Below are 20,928 nucleotides of genomic sequence, written 5' to 3' on the forward strand. Positions count from 1 at the left end.
CCATATATGTAAAAGTGCTGAGGTAGGAAAGTTCTAGGAGGATTGAAGAACAGAGGGAGCACATGGGAGCAGGTACAAGACTGGTAGGTGGGGACTTGATCACACAAGGATTTTTAGTATCTTCAGTGTCATGTGGACCATGGAAAGGCATTTGTCTTTTAAGAGCAATGCAAAACCATAAAAGGATGTGATCAGAGGAGTGACATGAGCTGATCTATTTAAAAATATTCTTCTGGGTGCTGTGGGTAGGAGATCAGAGAGACCATGAGAGAGGCTTTAAACTAGGGAAGAAGCAGTTAGTAGCAGGACTTTTTTGGAGGTAGTTTCCTTGTATTTCCATGTCATCAGAGCAGAGATGCTGAGCAGTGAAACTCCATGATAGTGATTTAAAAGGATGTAGCTGCTTTCACAATTTATTTTTAGCCTTCTGTTACCTAGAATGCTTGTCCCTATTGACTGCTTCTGTTCATGTCTTAACACTTTTCCTATAGAATATTAAAATTTTATTAGAAAAAAGGGATATTTTGAGAAATCTGAGGAGTGCCACAAACTATACACTTTCTCCCCAGGGATAAAGATAGTGATTTTTCTGGAGGAGTGGCTAGGAAAGATATACTGAATAAATTATCACTATTCAGGCAAGAAACGGAAAGTAGACTTTGGATCCCTACTTAAACTCTCTTTTTAGGGATATATAGCAATTTTGAGAATAAGTTCCTGAAATGACTAGCCTACTTGACTATTTCCCCATAATATTGGAGGTGGAGGATCCACAGCTATAACAAAATATTCGGCATCATTATATTTTCTTTGTAATCATCAGCATTTTTTTTTTAAAACTTGACATAATTAACTTCCTAGCTTCAGAGAGCTAAGCCTTTACAGAATGTGTGTTCCCTAATGAAGGATTTAGATTTCTCATGTGATTCACTGGCACAGTTTGGGTATATAAACTCTTTTGCAAGCAGGGATTTTGTCTTCCATTTCTTCAAGCCCGTTCAGCACAGGGCTTGTATATAGTCGGTACTGAAGCCTGCATAGATATTGATTTGAGGTGCTTTTTCACTAGTGCTGGTCTTGTACCTGAGTGTCCCTGTGTGTGCTTATGATTCTGAATGAGATGGTTGTTAACCATGTAAGCCTTATTATAACTTGAACCCTTAATTAATAAAAAATAATTGCAGAAGATGACCAGTTAGAAGGTGTTGGCAGGGGCTGGCAGGTTTTGCAGGTGTTAGAATAAACTAGAGGAGAATGAATACTTCTGGCCACCTCCCCATATAACTTTCCTTTTCTTTCTTTCTTTTGTTAATATTTTTATTGAGATATCTTCACACACCATACAGTCCATCAAAAGTATACAATCAATGGCTCACAGTATCATCACATAGCTGTGTATTTGTTTACCACCATGATAATTTTTAGAACATTTTAGAATTTTTAGAACTCCAGAAAGAGAAAGAAAAAAAAAAAGAAAAAACCCTTACATCCCATACCCTTCACTCTCCCCTTCATTGACTACTAGTATTGCAATCTGCTCACTTTTTTTTTACCCCTACCCCCCCCATTATTTATTTATTTTTTGTCCTTATTTTTTTACTTATCTGTTCATAGCCTAGATAAAGGAAGCATCAACCACAAGGTTTCACAATCACACGGTCACATTTAAAAGCTATATAGTTATACAATCGTCTCCAATAATCAAGGCTACTAGAATATGGTTCAGCAGTTTCAGGTACTTCCCTCTACCCACTCCAATACACCTTAAACACAAAAGGGATATCTATATAATGCATAGGAATAATCACCGGGATAACCTCTCAACTCTGAAATCTCTCAGCCACTGAAACTTTTTTTGCCTCATTTCTGTTACCTGTTTTGGTCAGAAAGCTTTCTCAATCCCATGATGCCAGGTCCAAGCTCATCCCTGTGAGTTGTGACCCACATTGCCAGGGAGATTTACACCCCTGAGCATCATGTCCCATATAGAGTGGGGAGGGCAGTGAAAATTCACCTGCTGAATTGGCTTGAAGAGAGAAGCGACATCTGAGCAACAAAAGAGATTCTCTGGGGGTGACTTTTAGACATAGGTATAAGTAGGCTTAGTGTCTCTTTTGAGTAAGTTTCATTGGGGTGAGCCCAAAGATTGGGGCTCAGCCTATTAAAATGGTTGGCCCCAGTGCTTGGGAGAATATCAGGAATTCCCCATGTGGAGAAGTTTAATATTTCCTCCTTTCTCCCCAGTCCCTCCAGAGAGCTTTCAAATACTTTCTAATTCTCTGCCCTAGTCCTTGATCCAGGTTTGGGGGTTTCACTGCTAAAGGAATTTTAGAGGTGAAAGGGCCAGTAGGAGTAAGTAGTAAAATTTATTTAAAAAGAGAGCGTACAGGATACTCTGCCCAAGGGAGGGGCAGGATGGAATGGGTTAGCTTGTTTTATAGGAAAGTTTTGTTGGTAGCAGGGTTCCATAGTAACCTTTGAATGCTAGGTATCTTCTTTATTCTAGGAGGAGATAGCTGGCTAGCATGGTTTGTTGTTACATACCTAAAATTTATGATGCTATGCTTCTATCATTAACTAAGAATTTTGTTCTGGGCCCAGAATTTTATAAACTTTTATGGTTTGGGGAGGTTTTGGAGCTTTAGGGGAAGTTTGCAGCTGAAGTTTGCAGTTTGCATTAGTTCCTTTGGAGCTAGATAAGAAACAAGAGACTTGCAGTTGTTGTTAACTCTTTCAGTGCTGAAGACCAGGGACTTGCAGTTGTCCTGTTTTCTCTTGTATCGGGGCATTGCACTGACCTGTACAAACCAACAAGATCTCACTCCCTATTCAAGATTCCATATAATTATATATTCGAAAAACTGACCATATGAGTTAAAAAAGATATTGTGCTACCAAAAATATAAATATTGCACCAAATAAACAGCTCTCCCTTTGGCCTCATGCAGAGGTTGACGTTTTAAAACATAGACCATATCATCTTTTACCTTGTCTTCTGGCTTACCTTAGTCCTATCCAGATCAGCTTCATTCATATCTTTAGTTGAAGTCCAATCACTTTTTCAACTTTTTTAACAGTTGCTGTATGGGGTAATGCTGACTTTCATAGCTTCAGAGCTCTAACTTTAAGTCTCAGGTATCACAAAAATACCTGAAGATTCAGGGAATGACCAGGTTATACACAAATAGCTCAGCATCTCAGAATTTAGAAACAACACTTTAAACTCCAGAATAGATGTGACTGCTGTAAGAATTTACAATCTAGGAACCTTTATAATAGGTCTTAATCTGATAACCTATGCTCTCGATTTCAGTTCTTTGAGTTTGTTTATGTTCAGTTTGTTGAGTAGTTAGTCCTTATGAGTGAGTCATGATAATATTTGTCTTTTTGTTTCTGACATTTCATTCAACATACTGTCCTCAAGGTTTATTCACCTAGTTGCATACCTCACCATTTCATTCCTTCTTGCAGCTACTCAGTAGTCCATTGTTATGTATACAATTCTCCCTGCCATTCCTCAGTGGGTAGACCCTTAGGCTACCTCTATCCATTGCAAATCCTGAAGACTGCTGCCATAAACACCAGTGTACAAATGTCCATTTGTGTTCCTCTCTCAGTTCCTCTAAGTATACACTTAGCAACCAGGTTGCCCAATCATATGGCAACCTCACACCTCGCCTCCTGTGGAGTCACGAAACTGCCCTCCAGAGGGGCTGCACCACTCAGTTTCCCTATCAGTTGTGAATAGGTAACATTTCTCTCTTAACATTTTCTTTGGCGTTTGTATCTCTCTGTTCATTTTTAAACAGTTCACACATCATACAAGCCAACATAAGTAAAAAATCAGTGGCTCCTGGTTATGATCACATAGCCATGCCTTCACCACCACTATCTATATGAGGATATCTCCTTTTCTTCCTCAAAGAATCCCATATCTCTATCCCATATCCCCCAATTACTGACATTTACTTTTGGCATATTGCCTTTGTTACATTCAATGGAAGCATATTACAATGTTACTGTTAACTATAGACCCTAGTGTGCATTGATTGTATTTTTTCCTGTATACCATCCCATTTTCAACACCTTGCCATGTTGACATTCATTTGTTCTCCCTCATGCAAAACTTTCCTATATTTGTACATTTAATCACCATCATTGTCCCCCCATAACTCTTTCTACCATACTCCCCCTACCCCAATGTCTTTTACCCTATCTATTTTCCTTCACTTCTTTCACTCCCCCTAAATTCATTCAGTCAACAGCAATTTATCAGTGGCCACTGTATACATGGTGAGAACTGTAAACTGGAAATTTACCTGTCTCTTCTCATCTTGTCTGGACCTACTTGCTTATCATCTTGATAACTCAAATGGAATCATACTAGTTTGCCATTTTCAGATATATAGTTTCATTAGCATTACATTTTTTGTAGACCAACCCCTGCCATATTCAATTCACTGTTTGTGGAAAATGGGAAATTAAGGATGTCTTTTTTTTTTTTTGCTCTTCCATCAGTACCTAATGTTACAAGTGCTTATGATCCTTGAGGCCAGTCTTCTAAATTAAGATTTCTATTAATTCTCCTGTTTGTCTTTACCCTCCCTCACTAAGATCTTAGGGGCTGAATTAATTTTTATTAACAATAAACATGGTGCAAATCTCAATCAGTTTTTGGAAACTAAAATTAAAAATACAATTGTTAGACTTTTTTTGGCAGTTACAAATGCTTTTAAAAATTTAACTGAGGGGCTGCAAGGGTAGTTCAGTGGTAGAATTCTCACCTGCATGCAGGAGACCCGGGTTTGTTTCAGTCCACGCACTTCCCAAAAAGAAACAAGCAAAAACAAACAAACAAAAATTCAACAAATGGTGCTGCAATAATGGGATACTCACGTGGAAAAAAATAGTGAAATGTGACCCCACTGTTCAGCATACAAAAAAAAAAAATTAACTGAGAAATGAGAGCCTAAAATATATTCAAGTGCAAATAGATGGGTTATGGAATAGAAATTGCAATTTCTAGTTACATGCTATTTAAAATAATATGCATCTAGTCCCTGAACCATGATGAAATTAAGCTTTTGAAGAGACAGTGTGGCATAAATTATATATGTTAAAATGGCTTAGTGAGCAATTATGCATGAGAAGTTGTCTACCCTGTACAGCTTCCACTAATAATAATGATAACAACAGTGATAATTAATGTTTATTAAGGCCTAACTTTGTCCAGGCTTTGTGCTAAATGCTGTTTACCAAGCTTCCCCTGTAAACATCACTCATCTGTTCACTCTTAATGACATCTGTAGGTATAATTATAAGTTGTAAATGAAATACTGTGGTTCATACAATGAAAGGTAAGGAGATGACCACCCTCCTTGTCTCCTGTTGATGATCTACCTAGTGGGCATAGGTGGTGTTTACTGCATTTCACCTTCAGCAGTGGAATCCGCTTTTGCCATGTCTTGTACACCCTCAGCAGAATACTCTACATGTTATTTCTGTAAAATATGCAAAGGTGAAAGCACATAGTTACAATTGGAGACTTTCTGGGTTCAGAGTCTGCTTTAGAATTTTTTAGAAACAGAGTAGAATGTAATGGTTAAAAGCTTGATTTTTTTTGTCCACTTCATACACTGGCACATTCAGTAAATGTATCTATAATTTTAATCAACCAGAATGTATGATAAGACAATATATTATTTTTTTTCTTGCTATTAGAGCTAGTTCATAATTGCAGGAAAAAAGTTTGCAATAATATAAACATAGAGAAATCTTTTTTTTTATAATTGCTAAAGGTTTTTAAAATTATAAAATATTATTATATACTCTCTCGATATAAATCATCCTCTTATCTCTTATTTACTTTCCTCTTGCAGGCATCCCTTTTTAGTACCTACTTCGGGGCTAAGGATGGCTTAATTCCTGTATTTCAGGAAGTGACAGTTTTTGCTGATGATTTAAGTCATAGTGGTAACTTAAGCATATGGATTTATCAGAAAATTTTAAAGCAGTTTAAACCTTTTTATTTGAAATTAGTTGTAAATTTAGAGAAAAGTTACAAAAATAAAAATAGTACAAAGAAAGCCCAGAATAGGATACATTTTACCCCCTTAGTGTTAACATTTTCTCCCATTTGCTTTATTCTCTCTCTCTTTCATGTATGTGTACATACATATATATAATGAATTTTTTACTGAATCATTTGAGGGTAAGTTATACACATTGTGGCCCTTTTCCTGAAGTACTTCAGTGTATATTTTTTACTTTAATTCTTAAGTAAATTTACCATTGATAAAAATACTTTTGTCAAATCTACTGTATTCCGGCTGTATCAGTTGACCCAGTAATGTCCTTTATAGCATTTTCTCCTCACCAGTACAGGATCCAGTTAGATTTACTTATTGGGTCTCTTCACTCTGGAACATTTCTATAGCCTTTTCCTTTTACAAGAGTGCCTTTTTTTTTTTTTTTTTTAAAGAATAGAACCCTTTCTCTCCTTTAAAAGTAGAACATTTTTCATTTTGGATTTCTTTGATGTTTCTTCCTTGTTAGATTCAGCATTTTCAGCCAGAATATTTCTTAGGTGGAGGAACACAATGTCCATCAATAATGTTAATTTTCCCCCTTTTAACTACATACAAAATTAACGTTTAATTTTTATTATGTTTTGATCACCTGGTTAAGAGTTTGTCCAGTTTACTCTTTTCTCTCTTATAACTAATAAGAGTTGATCTCTTGTGACTAATAAGAGTTGATAGGGAGACAGTGTAAGACAATGTGAATATCTTGCTCCTCTTAGAATTTCTCAGTAGATTTAGAACCCCCCTTTAAAAAAAAACATTTCTTATTGTGAAATATAACATATATACAAAAAGTGAGAAATTTCAAAGTACATTTTAACAAATAGTTATAGAACAAACTTCTAAGTATGGTATGGGTTACAGTTCCACAGTTTCAGTTTCAGGTATTTCCTTCTAGCTGCTTTAAGACACTGGAGACTAAAAAATATCAATATAATGATTCAGTAGTCATACTCATTGTTAAATACTGTCTTCTCTATTCCAATTCTTCCTTCTTCTTTGATCCTTCTCTCAATCTTTAGGAATATTTGGGCAATGACCATTCTAACCTCTTGTTGAAAAGAGGGGCCCACATTATGAGGTAAGGTTATGTAACTGGTTGATACTCTTGGAGAGACTGGTAACTCTGGGTTTCAGCACTTATCTGGAGGTTTTATGTTTCTGAAAAATAAACTTAGCGAGTGAAACTTTTATAGAGTCTCAATAGACCCCTGAATATTCTTTAGGGTTTACATAAATACTGTTGGTTGGGGCTTGACATACCATGCAATTAGCAATATCTTGCTGAAGCTTGTGTAAGAGCAACCTCAAGCATAGCCTCTCTATTTGAAATCTCTTAGCCACTGATACCTTATTTTATTATGTTTCTTTCCTCCATTTTTGGTCACATAGGGTTTGTCAATCCCATAGTACCAGAGCCAGGCTTATCCTTGGCAGTCTATGGCTCACGTTGCCAGGGAGATTGACACCCCTGGACATCATGCTCCACGTAGGGGAGAGGGTAATGGTTTTACTTGCAGAGTTGGGCTTAGAGAGAGATAGAGGCCATATCTGAGTAACAAAAGAAGTTCTCTGGAAGTAACTCTTAGGCATAATTATAGATAGTCTTAGCTTCTCTGTTACAGAAATAAGTTTCGTAAGGGCAACAGAAAATATCATCAGAATACCCTGTATTCTGATTTACCTTAATTCCAACAAGATTGGCTTCATTTTTGTCTCTAATTGAAGCCTGATCTCTCTTTTGGCTTCTTTAACAGTTGCTGTCTGTAGGAATGCTGACTTTCAGAGCTGCAGAACTCTAACTCTGCGTCTTAGATATCACACAGGTATCCAAAGTTCCAGGAAAATGCCAGCTTATACACATATAGCACAACCTCTCAGAATTTAAAAATAACCCTTAAAACTCAGGAATAAATGTGACTGCTATAAGACCTTACAATCTAGGCCCCAATTTTCTTACAAGTATTTTCTAAAAGAGACCATAAAATATTTGTCTTTTTATTCCTGGCTTATTTTGTTCAACATAATGTCTTCATGGTTCATGGACCTCCTGACTTCATTCCCTTATATAGCTGCACAATATTCTCTCATATGTATATACCACAGTTCGCCTTTTGCTTCTCAGTCAATGTACCCTTCAGCCACCTCCATCCATTGGGAATCATGAATAATGTCACCATAAATATCAGTGTGCAAATGTCTATTTGAGTCCCTGCTTTCAGTTCTTTCAAGTATATTACCAATAACAATCATGATTGCCTAATCATATGGAGACCCTATATTTAGCCTCCTGTGGATTCACTACATTACCCTCGGGAGGGGCTGCCCCATTCTACTATCCTACCAACATTGAATAGGTATACCTCTCTTTCCACATTTTCTCTGGTACTTGAATCTTTCTGTTTATTTATTTATTTAGAATCTGCAGAGTGTGTTGAGATATATTCATATAGCATATATTCTATCTAAAATGAACAGTGTTTCATAGTATCCACACTTAGTTGTACAATCCTTACTCTCAATTTTAGAAATTTTTCATTGCTCCAAAGACAAAAATAACAGACACATACATCCATACCAAAGAGAAAATCCAAAACTCTCCTTGCTCTTGTCCCCCTCCCCCAATTATTTACCCCTAGTATTGTGGTACTAATGATAAATTCCTGCTATAGACCATAGCATGCAATAAGTAGTTTTTCCCATATACTCCTCTAAACTCTTTGTACAAGTGTCATATTTTTGAAGTAGTTCATGCAAGAACTTATTTATATTTGTGGTGCTATTTGGTGAGGTATATGACTCTAAACAACCCCTTTCAATCATATTCCTCTTCAGTATGGCGCTATCACTTATAAACCCACTAATGATCTACCATCGCCTTTATCCACTCCCAGACTTTTAAATTCAGCCTCGTTAACTAGTCTGTAAATATCAGGTAGCTATTCCCCCTTCTCTAGCTTCTGTCTATCTCTAGGTCCTCTGTATTCTACATTTTAAGACTGAGTTTACATTTTCCAGGGAGTTCATATTAGTGAAATCTTATAGTATCTGTCCTTTTGTGCCTGGTTTATTTTGCCCAGCTTTAAATCCTCAAGGTTCATCCTTGTTGTCATATGCTTCAGGACCTCATTTCTTCTTACTGCTGCGTAACACTCCATCGTATATGTTTATCTGCTTGGCTGTTGATGGACACTTGGATTGTTCCCATCATTTGGCAATTGTGAATAATGCTGCTATGAATATCAGTGTGCAAATTCAGCTCTTTGGGTATATACCAAGTACTGGTATTGCCTTGTCATAGGACAACTCGTTTATCAGAAACTTTTTTCTTTGAAACTTTCTGATTATCTATCTATCTATCTACCTATCTATCTATCTTTATGTGTCTTACTACATATATGTGTTTTTATATCTATACATACACACACATGAGGTGGATATATGATCAATGTATCTATCACAGGGAATTTTGTTCACAGCTTTTTTGGGGGGGGGGGCCAAAATTTGCATGGGCCAGGAATGGAACCCAGGTCTCCTGCAGGGCAGGTGAGAAGTCTACCACTGAACTACCTGTGCACCCTATCAGAAACTTTTAAAGCTGTAATTCAGTTTCATACAGCATTAGCTTTTTAAAACAGACAAAACAAAAGCAAAAAAACAATTTTTTAATGTAATTTGAAATATTTCTTTCCAAATTAAATTGCAAATGGAAAAAACAAAACGGTACCTCATCTTCATTCTCTTTTCAATACAAAGAATTAGGAAGGGAAGGATAAGCTAGTGTTTTACCTTTTTGCTTGCTATGATAGGTGGGCTGTTTAATATTTAGAAAAATGTTACTCATATCAGTAAATAGAAATACCCGTATTTCTTTATGTTTACTTATTGGCTTTACTGAAGGGAAGGATAAATTCAGAATATACATGAGATTTTTTTTGGTTAAATGCACTTAAAAGAAGTGACTCCTAAATTAAACTTAAAATAAAATTTAAAACCAAAGTTTAGATTGTATCTATCATAATCCTGGTAGAATAGTTGCCAAACTTCATAGAAGTGTTTGTGACTTTGGTTCTCTCCTCTGCCATCCGGTATGATAGAACTTTCCAGTTACACCAGAGTGAATATAAAATTTCATTGCTTTAAATGGGGTCTGTAAAATGGACTGTGCAGGGTGTTCTACTTCATCTGGTCGTCGTGTAGAAAGAACTGTTGAAGCAGCCAGCAAGCGCTAAGCAGCTGTTTTTCATCTGCATTTGTTACTGTGGTTACCAATTGATGCACATTTATAACTGAGAGGCACAAAGCAAAACTGGGTGAAGTGCTGTAAAAAGGTACCAGTGTTGAAAAAAAGTAGGCAAAATTTCTTCTAACAGAGAGCAATGTCAAGGTCTTCACTACTGTATCCCTAGCCCCTAGTCAGTGGGCATACACGGAACAGTTCTTTAATTTGTATTTGAGGACAGAAAGGAAGGAAGAAAGCAGTCTGGGGTGAGCCCAGACTTAATAATATAAATTATTAAGTTTAATTAATAACTTAATTAAAATATCAACATTTGGTGTTTCTAAACACAAGGGGAAGCTTTCCAGAAGTTTTTTGACTTCTGCGCAGGTGTCCTAGATACTTTCCAAATTCCTATTAAAGTTATAATAGCGTACAGAGAAGGAAAAATACCCAACTCAGCACCACAAATCAGGGATGAGAACTGAGTGTATCCTCAAAACAGTAAGCATCTTAATAAAAAGAGCTGGTAGGGACAGTTTGTAGAGCGTCTTTGCCAGCTGATGTCTGTGTCTCTTCCTGACTAAATGCCTACAAGTAAGTAGAAGTGATCTTTGGCAGCCTCCTGTTGGCCTCAGTCAGAGATGCAAAGCTGTATGAAACCCTGGGGCTCACCCCAGACTGCTTTCTTCCTTCCTTTCTGTCCTCAAATATGAATTAAAGAACTGTTCTGTGTCAGCCCATTTGCTAGGGGCTAGGGATACAGTAGTGAAGACCTTGACATTGCTCTCTGTCAGTTTAACCTACCAGTTGTAGAAGCATGTAATTAGACATGATATATCACATGGGGGAAGCAGATGGTGTACTCAGAAGATAGGAATCACATGGATGGAGGAGTCTGACAGTGGGGCCCTTAGAGGGATAAACAGCACATGCAGAGCCCATGTGTGGCTGGATGAAATGTGGCACATTTAAGTAAAACCGAGCATCAGAGCATAAGAGTCAAGTATAGGCTGGACCTTTTGCAGGCCCATATTAAAATCTTTGACTTTATTATAACAAAGTATTTTATTTTGGCTTAAAAACTAAATTCCTGTTGTCCAGAGGTAAAAATAAGAGCTGATTCTGTGCTAATCATTTTGCATTTATTAATATATTTCTACTAAAACAGCAGTGCCATGAACTGAGTTTTCAGAGCGCGGCAGGAAACCCAGAAATGATAAACGAAAAATCTGATTAATTTAACCATGCCGCAGTTAGCTTCTTTAGACAGTAAAAAAGCAAAAAGTTGAGACAGATGTTAGCCACACATATGTTTTTATTTTAAACTGATACCTTTAGAAGGCAAAAAATTTGCCAATTCTTTTCAGGGCAAAATTTGGAAATATTTGTCAAAAAAGTCTTTTGACAAGGCAGTTTTGTTTTTAGAAATTTAATTTACAGATACGTTTGTAAAAGTGTGCAATTTTTGTAAAGGATCTGCTCTGCTGCATTATTTGTAATAAAAATCCGGGAATAACATAAATGTCCTAAAATAGGGATTAAATTATGGATGGTACAGTCATGTAGTGGAATCCTTTGTAGCCATTAAACATCAGAAAGTACTGATTCAGAAAGATCTTTAAGATGTAGTGAGTAAAAAAACCAGTTTGTAGGGCAGGATGTGTGGGAGGAATCCTATTTGTATGTGTGTTTTACACACCTGGGCATCGTGGGGGTAATGCGAATAAGCATACAGATATACATGTGAGTGTGTGTATGTGTATATATATATTTGTGTATATATATATGCATATGTATATATGCATAAAACATTTCTGGAGGATTAAGAAACTGCCAACCGTAGTTACCTCTCAGGAATATAACAGGGCACCCAGGGAAGCATGGACTTTTTCTTTGAATGTCATGCTTTTCTGTGCTATAATTATAACACTTTTCTGTGTTATAATAAAGGAATTGAACAGATTTTTTAAAAAAGTTGATGTTTGCGTTCTCAATAAAATTCAATTATTTATTTAAAAATTAGACCAGTCTGAAATAGCATAGATAAGAAAAGATTAAATGGGAATGAAAAACAGGACATCCAAATAAAACAAAATTCATTGAAGCAGTAAATAGTGTACTTGAGGCTGCCATCACAATGGTGAGGTTGAAGACCTATGAAATTCTTTTAGAACCTATTTAAAAATGGAATGACAGTGGTAAGAGCAAGGGTTGAATCAGAAGATAGATCGGAGGGGCCCAGGCTGAAAGACTGGTATTTAAAAAAGAAGAAACTGCTGAACCTGCCACTTTTCATTTAGTGAAGACTGATAATAGGCTAGAAAGCTGGGAGAGAGCAATAGCAGGAGTTCTCTACCTTCCATAAAGGGGAGACAAAAATTATTTTCCCTTCATTCATTTTTTTTTAACAATCAAATTGATGAATACAACTTTGTTTTTTACACTTAAAAGCTGATGAAAAACCACTGTTAATCCTCATAAAGAAAATCCAACATCTCAGTTGAAAATTATGGTAACCATATTTACTCATTAATTACTAGTTAAGTTTTCCAAAACAGAACTTCAAAAGATCCAGAATGCATGTTCAATTTAAGTACAATGGGTTCAAGACCAAGTATATATGTTACATGCATCGAGGCTAGATTACAAATTATCACATTCATCATCATCATCATCATCATCATCATCATCATCATCATCTTGTTTTCTTTTCAATGCATTTGATGATTCACTGGCAGTATTTTGTGATAGCACCATGTTAGGGGTAATAAGAATGTTTTTGGACCCAATTGATGATGGATTAATCAAAACATTCTCAACTGCTGATGTTGCAGGAAAGGATGCTTTTACAGCTGGGGACTATGAAATGGGCATCTGCGCTGTCAAACTTTGTCCTGTGAGGGATTTTGGAGCCCCTACTTTAGTTGAAACAGGCATAGTTTATGGAGTTGGTATGCCTAGTGTGGTAGTACTAAGTCTGCTAGCAACTTAACCCACATATAACTGGGGAACTTTAATTCTTCCTGCAGAAATAGGTGCTTTTTTTTTTAAATTAAGACTTAAGTTAATAGTTTAGAGCAGTTAAGGAGTATCTATCACATGGCAACCTAGGACCTGAAAATGGTTTGATTAATGACAAAGGGGTCTGATTTCTTTGCCTTGCAATATCTACAAAAAATCTCTTGGGGGAGGAGAGGTAAAAAAGACTGGTCATCAGGACACTGGATTGCCAATCACACATCATTGGCATCAACAATAGCTTTCGTAGCATGGCTTGAATAAATTTTTGCATCTTCTAGAATTGTGGTCACATATCAGAAGGCAATCTCCAGATTCTTGGCTTGTATTCTGTAATACCCATTCCTTCAGGATTTGTGCCATCCTCTGGGCCTGTTTCTGCATGCTCTTGGGAGAGGCCATCTTGCCAGACTCCATGATATCCCGTGATCAGACTTTAGCTAAATCACCCATATAAAGGTATTTCGGTCCTGATCTTAATGCAAGTTCTTTGCCTAGTGTAGTTTTTCCAATCCTTGGTGTGCCACAATGGCTCGGGCGCCCCCCCACACAACAGGGAGGAGCAGGAAGGGGCCCACAGTAGCAAGTGCCAGCAGCTGGGGGTTCTCTAGCCCTTGCACTGCAGTCCTGACCTACCCTCTCAGCCCCACTGTGGACCACTGGCTACCTGTTCTTTGACATGGTCCCGTCGTAGGGCCTGGGCCCCTTCATTCACTTCGATAACTAAATAATTGTAATTTTAAGAATATTTTTGAAAAAAAAATACCATGAGCCATTATTCTAATTACTAGAATAATTAGGATATTATTAGAATTAGAAACAGTGATCTTACAAATCACTGAAGTAGCTAAGTAGCAAAAGACAGAAAGAAAACAAAAAGATGGCAGGTGAAAACAATCGGTAGATATGAGACCTAACATAAGCTGTTAATGACAATGTAATGATAATGTCCCCCAATTAAAGCAAAGAGTTGGATGGAGTTTTTAAAAATCCAGTTGTGTTCTTAGAAGAGAATGACAGAGAATGATTAGCACAGAAAGAATGACAAAGAATCAACAAACATGGGCAAAAGGAATTTGGGTAGCAGCAACAATATATGGTTAAGTAGGATCCAAGATAAAATGTATTAAGTAATTATTTATTACTAGTGTAATTTCATATTAATGACAGGTCTAATCCATGGTAGAGAGATAATAGTTAAGACTCTTTTAATGGACTGAATAAGGCAGCAGCAAGCCCACAAACTATAATACTATTAGAGCTGTTTTACATTTATTAACTCATTTAGCCCTCATATCCTATAAAGTAGGTGCTATTAATAGCCACATTTTAAAGATAAAGAAATTGAGTCAGAAAGTTATTATCTAACTTGACCAAGAGGCATGGCAGAGCTGGGATTTGAAATAATGGTTTGACTCTGTAGTCTGTACTTAGTTATTTTGCTGTGCCACCTCAATAACTGAGAAGAGGTTTCAATCAGGTTTTTAAAATGTGTTTTTCTTTAGTGTTTTCTTGATATTTCTACCCTTGGATGGGTTTTAGACTTGCAAATTTGAAAACATGAAAAAATGATAGAATATACAAAATACTGCAGCTAGATTTAATAATATGACTGTCTGTCTTCTCTCTGAGCTGTGGAATCTCCTTACTTCTATCCGTGCTTCCTTGTAGCTCCTGTGGTTTTTGCTTCATAAAGGTGGTTGCTATGTTATTTGATGCCTAAGTATTCATGAGTGTTATATCTTCATTGTAGAGTGTCAATTTCTTTTCTTTTCTTTTTTTTTAACGTTTTTAAATTGTAAAATTTAACATATATACAAAGCAGAGAGAGAAAACACAATTTTCGAAGCACATTTAGATCCCAGAGTTTGTTATGGGCTACCTTTCCACTATTTCAGATTCTTCCCTCCAGCTGCTCCCAAACACTGGAGGCTAAAAGGAATACTAATATAATGATTCAGGAGTCATACTCATTCGTTAAATCTTATTTTCTTTGTTGTACCTCCTCCTTCTCTTCTGATCCCTCTCCCAAATATATAGGGATCCTTAGGCAATACCTGTTCTGATTTTTTTCATGTTGAGAAGGGGTGTTGACACTGAAGGATAGGGGGATGTAATTAATCCCTAATCTTGGAGAGGGTGGTCCCTCTGGGTTTCAGGATTTATCTAACCTAGGACCCTTCTGGAAATTATAGGTTCCTGGAAAGCAAAGTTAGTGCATGAAACCTTTATAGAGTCCCAGTTCAAGCCCTAGGTGTTCTTAAGAGGCAACAGGAGTGATGTTACTTGGGATTTACTCACTGGGGTTTGGTATGTTTTCTTTTTTATTAGCAGGTAAATTAGAAGTTTGGACATTTTCTGTCCTTTAATTAGTTGAGGTTTGGTTTTTATATGTTGTTATTTTTTGTTATTCTTTTTATTTTGTATTGTTTTTGGAGGAAATTTGGGAAGATATGATATAGGCAAACATCTTTGTCCTTGGGTACCCAGAAGCCCAGGTACGTTATAAACGTTAATTCATTTTATCCTTTCAACAGCCCTTTGAGTCTATCTAATTCAAGGATAAGTTAGCAGAGAGGTTAAATAACTAGCCCAAGGTCACCAAAACCTGGGATTTGAAGCTAAGCAATCTGGCTCTATAGTGCATATGCTCCTACCCACAAGGCTTTGCTACTACATGCCAGTGTTCTCCAGTCTTTTCACCACTAGGATTGTGCTCTCTTTCTTTTCACCATAAGCCCAATATTCTGAATGATTTGCTCTTCAAACCTTTATTTATTATATACTAATTAGTTTTCTCATGTTTTTTCCATGGTTGAAGGCATATGTTGCCACTCAGAGCTGGTCATGCTACTATACCAACTAACATAATTGCTTTATAGCCAGAAGCAAAAGAGATTTGGCATTTTAATTAACTTATATAGGTAGACAAATTGAGGGTTAATATAAGATTTCCATTATACTTTTTGAAAAGTTATAAATAGCTAGAAGCCTTTTATTACCACTTTTGATTCCCTAGAGTGGGGTCCCAGCTGGGAACCACAGATCAAAAGAAGCTATGGACATTTTTTTTTTTAATTGGATAGTTTAGCCATGCCTAATGCAGAAGTATTGGATATTAGAATGACAGGTATAAAATAAATTGAAGTTGAAGTTTCCTGGGGGGAAATTCTGTCTTGATCTTCTGAAAAGTTCCCTGTGAGAATAAAAAGCAAACTTATATTTTATTCTTTTCATATGAACCTTGTTATTTTTCTCCAGGGCAATTAATTAATCAGAATGATGTTTAGCTTCACCAACAAAGTTAATAAGACGCTACAGGTAAAATTTAAAATAAATTTCAGGAAATGTAAACAACAGAAATGTTGATATCAGACTACATCTTTTTTCTGATTGTTTCTGGGCAGGATAATCATATTTATTATGATGATTATCAATAATAATATCTAGTATTTAGTGCTTACTGTGTACCACACAGTGGAATGACTAGTAGGCATTCAAAATTAATGTTTCTGCATCTCTGTTCATGACACCTCCAACCCTCTAGTTGTTCAGGCCGAAATTCTGGAGTCATCTTACTCTCCTATCGCATTTGTAACCGATTAGCAAATCCTGTTAGTCATTCCTTAAAGTATTCCTAGTTGGACTGCTTATCACTGCTCCCTTACTGTTCCCACCCTGGCCGTGGCACTGTCATCTCTTACCTGGAGTATTTCCTTAGCTTACCAGTGATCTTTGCGCTTCTATCCTTGGTTTCATATGGTAACCTGAAGGATCATTTAAACATTTAAGTTAGATCCTGTAGCTCCTCTACCTAAAATCCTCCAGTCCTTTCCTTTTCTGAATTGATGTAAATGTACTAAGAAATGATGAATATGCATCTATGTGATGATATTAAGAATTACTGATTGTATATGTAGAATGGAATGATTTCTAAATGTTGTGTTAGTTAATTTTTTTAATTAATAAAAAAATAAATAAAAGCAGAGTTTCAGGAAAAAAAAAAAGATATATCTGATAAAACTCGTAAAAATCTTTTAAAACTATAAAATCTTATCCAACCTTAACCACAACCAATAAAATTCACTTCCAACAAGAAAAAAAAAAACAAAAAAATCCTCCAGTCCTTTTCCATGTCATAAAAAGTAAAAGCTGAAGTCTTACAGTATCCTCTGAGTCCCATGTGAAGTGGCCTTTCATTACCTCTCTGGCCTTATATCCTACCTCTTTCTCTCTTGCCCACTCTGTTCCAGCCACAGTGGCCTCTCACCTGCTTGAGCATGCCAAATATGGTTCCTCCTCTGGGTCTTTGATCTTGCTCCTCCCTTTGCCTGGTATACTCCTCTTCTATATGTATGCATATTGCTGCCTTCTTCCATGTCTCTGATTAAATATTACCTTATCATTGAGACCTTCCCCAACTGCCTTATATAAATAACATCCATTTTATCCCCCTACTTCTATTCCCTTTTCCTTCCTTTATTCCTCTTCATAGCATTTATCACCATCTGGCATCTTATGTATTTTCTTTCTTCTCCCATTATAAAAAGTGCTCCATGAAGGTAGAAGTTTTTGTGTTAACTGCTGTGGCCCCAGTGTCTTGATGCCTTACCTATAATAAGTGCTCAGTGAATGTGTGGAATGAATGAATTTCGTAAGTCCTTCTCTTTTATTATTTCATTTTGTTCTTGAACCGGACCTGTGAGGTACAAACTGTCATCTCCATTTTGCAGACAAGGAGTCTGAGGTAGGGAAAAATTAAATAACTTTTCCAGATCACAGAACTAGTAAGGGGTAGAGCTTCAGTGCACACCCAGGTCTGTCTAATCAGGAGCTCCTAACCATAATACCGTACAGTTTTCCATACGCTTTATGCATTTTTTTTTTTCATGGACAGGCACCGGGAATTGAACCCGGGTCTTTGGCATGACAGGCGAGAACTCTACCTACTGTACCACCGTGGCCCACCCTATGCATGATTTTTTTTTTAAATGCAATTTTATTGAGTTATATGCACATACCATATAGTCGTCTAAAGTACACAGTCAGTGGCTCACAATATTATCATAATTGTGCATTCATTGCCACAATCAATTTTAGAACATTTTCATTACTCCAAGGAAAGTAAAAATAAAAAAGAATGTCTAAAATGTCCTATGCCTCTTATCCTTCTTATTATTTGTTTACTTTTCTGTCTTTATGTTCTTACTCATCTGCCCATACGCTAATTAAAGGAAGTGTCAGTGACATGGTTTTCACAATCACATGATCACACTGTAATAGCCATATAGTTATTCACTCATCATCAGGAATCAAGGCTACTGGATTGCAGCTCAACAGTTTCAGGTATTTCATTCTAGCTATTCTAATACACCAGAAACTAAAAAAGAATATGTAATACATAAAACCTCCAGAATGACCTCACAACTCTATTTGAAATCTCTTAGCCACTGAAACTTTGTTTCATTTCTTTTCTCCCTTTTGGTCAAGAAGGCTTTCTCAATCATAGGATGCCAGGATCACACTTATCTCTGGGAGTTATGTCCCACTTTACCTGGGAGAATTACACCCCTGAGAGTCATATTCCACTTAGAGGGGAGGGTATTGAATTTATTTGCAGAGTTGGCTTAGAGAGAAAGGCCATATCTGAGCAACAAAAGAGCTTCTTGTGGGCGTGTTTAGGCATAATTATAAGTAAGCTTAGCTTCTCCTTTGCAGGAATAAGTTTCATAAGGGCAAACCTCAAGATCGAGAGCTTGACTTATGAATTTGGGAGTCCCTAATGCTTGTGAGAATATCAGGAATTCCCCAGGTGGGGACATTTAAAATTTTCACCTTTTTCACCAGTACCTCAAAAGGGAATTTTGCACATACTTTTTTTTTTTTTTTAATTTTCTACCCAAATTACTTTGGGATGTATTGGGTATTACATTAACTTGTCAAAACAAATCTCATTTCCTATTCAAGGCTCCATGTAATTATGTTGTTTGAATAAACTGACAGATTAAATCAGGTAGTATGCTACAGAAAATATAAATTTTGCACCACATAAACTTCTCTTCCTTTGGTCTCACACGTAAGTTGAAGTTTTAAAAAACAGTCGATATCTTCCTTTACCCGGTATTCTGAATTATCTTAGTCCTATCCAAATCAGCTTTACTCCTATCTCTAATTGAAGTGTGATCTCTTTTTCTGCTTCTTTGAGGTGGGGTAACCTGACTTTCAGAGCTGCAGAACTCTTAACTCTGAGTCTCAGGTATCAAACAGATACCCAAAGTTCCAGGGAACAATCAGATTATACACAAATAGTTCAGCATCTCAGAATTTGGAAATAACAGTTACAACTCAGAAATAGATGTGACTACTGTAAGAATTTACAATCTAGAAGCCTTTACAATAAGCCTTATTTGAACATTTTGTATTCCTTGCTTGTCAATTACCCCATGTCTGCCATGTTCTATTGCTTGATAAACAATGTTCTCATTCAGTTCTCAGAGTTTGCACATTATAGTTAGCCCACATTAGTGAGGCCTTACATTATTTGTCTTTTTGTTTCTAGCTTAATTCACTCAACATAATGTCCTGAAGTTTCATTTACCATGCCTCACTACTTTATTCCTTCTTGCAGCTGGTCAATATTCCATTGTATGTGCTTGATTTTTTTTTCATTTAAATTTATTTATTTTTTATTTATGATCTATAACCACATACAAACACAAATATGCTTGATTTTTTAAAAAAAAAACCTTTATTGGAATAATATATAAAAAACAAAAGATCCCATTTTAACCACTTTCAAGTAGTGCATGATTTATGACAGTTTTTCACCCTTGTGTTAGCTCTCTACTTCATTCTTAAAATACTTTAATTGGGCCATATTTGTTAAGAAGTCTCTTAAAAGTTCATGTAGTTTTCAGTGCCTTATGTTAGCATTGATTTATGTTCCTGGGGGCATTTAAAGCCATTGAGTTGGCTTATAAAAGTCCAGGGTAATTTGACTTTAGAAATTTGCTTTCTTTCTGTGAATCTTGATGACTGTTGGGATCCATGAAGGCAGTTTCCTTGCTGGAAACTAGAGAGGACTCTGTTGAAGTGAATGCTATCCATGGCAGATTATGTCATTTGTGTGTTGTGTGTGTGGTGTGTGTGTTGGGAGAAGGGGGTTAAACTTTTTATTTTAAAATAATTTCAAATTTACAGAAAAGTTGCAACAATAGTACAGAGAATTCCAGTTTACTATTTACCTAGACTTACCAGTTGTTAATATGTACTGCACTTGCCCTCTCTCTCTCTGTCTATATTATATATATAATTTTTCTCTGGACTATTTAGTTTCAGACATGATGTCTTGTTACTACAGAAAACTTTAGTGTGTATCTCCTAAAAACAAGGACACGTACCACAGAACACTCATCAAAATCAGGAAATTTAAAATTGATACAGTACTGCTATATCCTCAGGCTCTTCTCAAATTTTATTGGTTGTTTCAGTAAAATCCCATAGCAAAAAGCAAAAGAAACAAACAAAAAACCCGCCTTCCCTTTTTTCCCTTTCCTTCTGGTCCATGATACAATTCAGGATTGTTCATTTTATTACTGTATGTCT

The 20,928-nt window shown here is 36.3% G+C and overlaps 1 protein-coding gene and 1 pseudogene across 2 annotated transcripts in view; one reads left to right on the forward strand and one right to left on the reverse strand.

The window, feature by feature from the left end:
- PTPN11 (protein tyrosine phosphatase non-receptor type 11) overlaps nucleotides 1-20,928 on the forward strand; it is a 117,348-nt gene that overhangs the window by 5,952 nt on the left and 90,468 nt on the right. The window lies entirely within an intron of this gene.
- Nucleotides 12,949-13,740, reverse strand: LOC143682248 (transcription initiation factor TFIID subunit 9-like; annotated as a pseudogene).

This window comes from Tamandua tetradactyla, chromosome 5 (assembly GCF_023851605.1).
Source record: "Tamandua tetradactyla isolate mTamTet1 chromosome 5, mTamTet1.pri, whole genome shotgun sequence".
Classification (NCBI taxonomy): domain Eukaryota; kingdom Metazoa; phylum Chordata; class Mammalia; order Pilosa; family Myrmecophagidae; genus Tamandua; species Tamandua tetradactyla.